Here is a 3,324-nt window from a genome sequence, read left to right on the forward strand (position 1 = left end):
CCAGTAAAGTTACTACTACAGTGACCGGTGCTTCGATCTAGCCTTCCGGATCTAAAGACATGAAAGTGCTGCCTTCCAAGCCTTGATCACCAAATAATCAAACAGAACATGTAAAGAGGTAACCTGACAGGAGTCTTATACCATTTACTGGTGGCACCTTGTCACTTTGGTATTATCGATAAGGAAGGAACACCGTGCAGTTACACTGTGCCTTTCATCACTATGAAGTGGTTTCTGCTTTGCGTTGGGTTGAGATTCCAGAGTGCAGTGATACAAGACCCATTCTTAGAAGCTTGATTGTGATTAGATGGAAGTTTTGTCAGGCTATCCAAAGATTAGTTTCTCAAGCAAAATACTGAAAGCATCCAACCTCCGTACAACTGAGTAAGCCCTGGCAGGAGAATGGAGAAAATTAGGTGGAAAATAGTTTAGAAACATAATTCAGCAGTGGTTAAGTCCCAGGTATTAGTATTCTGTGCAGCCCAGTCTGAAACAATGTCATTTATTAAACCCCAATCTGTATACCTATTTTTTAATGTACTAAACTTCAGATTTGATGTGGCCAGAAATGCAATTGTGTATAAATAATGAGGGAGGGGTTAAATCAGGAACAACTGGGACATTTGGTTGGTTGGGGTGGGGGCTGGGAGGAGGGACATTACTCATGCCAAAACAAAACTGCCAAGGAAGATGTGTTCCTATTTCCCTATGTGTGATGATACAAGCCATGGAGCTTCCTTGATTCATGTCCACTGCTTGCTGTCGATGTAACAACTGCCAACACAAAGCCAAAATGCTTTATAATCGCAATATAACAGTTGTCAGGTTATTGCTATTTTATATATAACACAAAGGGGTTGCAATTCCTTTATATTCTATGGATCTCTCAACAAACAAGCACTTGCTTTGCAATCAGCTGATGCTAAGCTCGAGTCACAGACCTGCTTTAATCGCTATCTCAGTAAAGATGTGTTTTCAACTGCACTACTACTGGCCAGTTTTGTTGTCTTTTGCCCTGAAGGTTACCTGTGCTGGGATGCAGTTCCATGAGCACTGGCCACCTACTACTACTTCATCTACATGGCTATTATTGGTGTGTGAGCCTCGACAGTTATGGGCTATTCCATCACAGAAGGTATCGCAGTTAAGCCTGAACCTGTTCTCGCTTAAAGTATGTGTGCAGACATCAAGCATTAGTTGCCAGGGGAACTGCCCAAGGATAGACCATGCCTGTCAATCAAGTGGGATTGATTCAGAGAAAGGTACAATATTTATGGAGAGACAGGGACCATGATGTCCCACTATTGATAAAGGGAATCTATAAAGCTAAGATTAGCAATCTGTCTTACTTATTGATTTCCAGACCAGGTACATGGTGATAAATTGCTTGGAGATCTTGCCATTTGTCTATCCATTAAAACTGGAGACATTGTTAGGAGGCAGCCAGATAAATGGAGATACAGGCAGGAGAAAATGTTCAGAAACTCAACAATGGAGTCCTGCTGAGTGCAGCATTCACATGACAACAATTAAATTCAACTATTTGTTGCGCCAACCTAATCTAAACAAATAGGTATGTGGAAAAAAAAGCTTTACAGATCTGGAGGAATATTCTTGCCAGCTATACCCACAGGGAATGTTAAGATAGCATGAGAATGGTGATATGTTTATCACCCTGCCACTGGGGTGACCTGAACTCCAGCCCCTTTCCTACATAGCAGATGCTTGTTTTAAGCTTTTCACATTCCTACAAACAAAAGACAGCTTTTCCACAAATGACTGAGAATTACTGTCTACACCTTATTTAGGGAGTTATTTTTAGTTGTGATGGCAGTGTGTTCTGAATTTCATTAAAACAAGACAACCAATTTACCATCTAAATTTAAAATACGTATCCCATCATCTCCACCGTCCATTTACAGAATCTGTACCCTTCATCTAAGCAGTGTCTTGAGACAGGTCATTAAATTACCAAATTTTGCTTATCTGGAAATTTTAGAGTATAAACATGGCCATTTACATAGAATTGTACAACGCATGAGGCCATCCAGCTCATTTGTACCTGTGCTGGCTCTCTGAAAGAGCTAACCACTTAGTCCTAGTCCCTTGCCTTTTTGAATTGTACTTGAAATATGTATTCACTTCCCTTTTCAAAAGCTATTACAGATTCTCCTTCCATTGTAGAAATGTGAAACTTAAAAGTATTGGAATTTGTGTCACCAGCCATGGTCAAAATAACCTGCCAACACTCACTGTCTCACTAGAAAAATATCAAATTCCATTGGCATCACCAATCTTGAGCGGCAACCCCTTAAAACTGGCCTTGTATTTCCATACTTAAATAGTTCTGTTCTCACAGCACAGCTTTAGGAGAAACTTTGGGGCACAGAATCCAGGAAAAACAACAAAACTGGATCATGCAGGACAATTACTTGGTTTTGCCAGGCAGATTGCAGCAGTATCAACAGACCCTTTACAAGTATTCTCACACTTAGAATATACCTCTTAATTGACCTATCCTGGTTTAGTAAAGTGTTACAATCTTCAGCTACTGAGGATCAGTAAAAGTATACTTTTCTTTCCAACAAATATTTGACAGCAGTCGAGGTGCCGAACCTATCCCAGGCAATACTATGGAAATTCAAGAGGATTGTGGGATAGCCACTGGAATATACCAAAAAAACCTGACTGGTTTTATGTAAGAGCAATGGGATTGTTTTCATTTGCAGCATAAACAGATTGTCATCATCCCAATCACATCACTGCACGTGTCTATACTTCAATCTCACTGTTTAGAGCGAGAACCAGTTTACTTAACTCTAGGTCCATCTTTCCAATACAATCTACTCTAGATCCCGTCTGGGTGTAACACAGCCTCATCCCTGGTGAAAACAAAGGTTCCTCCATTTCTTGCCAACAACATGCATAACTCCTGCACAATATCCAAGTGGCCTGGCTGTGGATGAACAAACTAAGCTCTATTGCTTGAATCCACTCCACCTCAGACATCCCTGAAACCCAAACACAGCACCTACAGGGCTGTGAAGTCACCATCAATCAGAGGTGAGGCAAAGGTGGGTGTTTTTATTTTGGGGGTGGAAAGATCACTGCCACTGGTTTTAGCAGATTGACACTGAGTCAAATGCATATGCATAAAATGGAAAGTGCAGATGAAAACAGAAAAATTCCCTTAAGTACCTGTAAACTATTCAAAAAGGTTTTTCCCCAACTTTTTTTTTTAAAAAGCTGAAAATATATTTTTGTAAACAATTTAACTCTGAATACTGAAACAAATTAGAGGAAAAGTAAAATTTTTACCTCAGA

This window comes from Heterodontus francisci, chromosome X (assembly GCF_036365525.1).
Source record: "Heterodontus francisci isolate sHetFra1 chromosome X, sHetFra1.hap1, whole genome shotgun sequence".
NCBI classification, from domain to species: Eukaryota; Metazoa; Chordata; class Chondrichthyes; order Heterodontiformes; family Heterodontidae; genus Heterodontus; species Heterodontus francisci.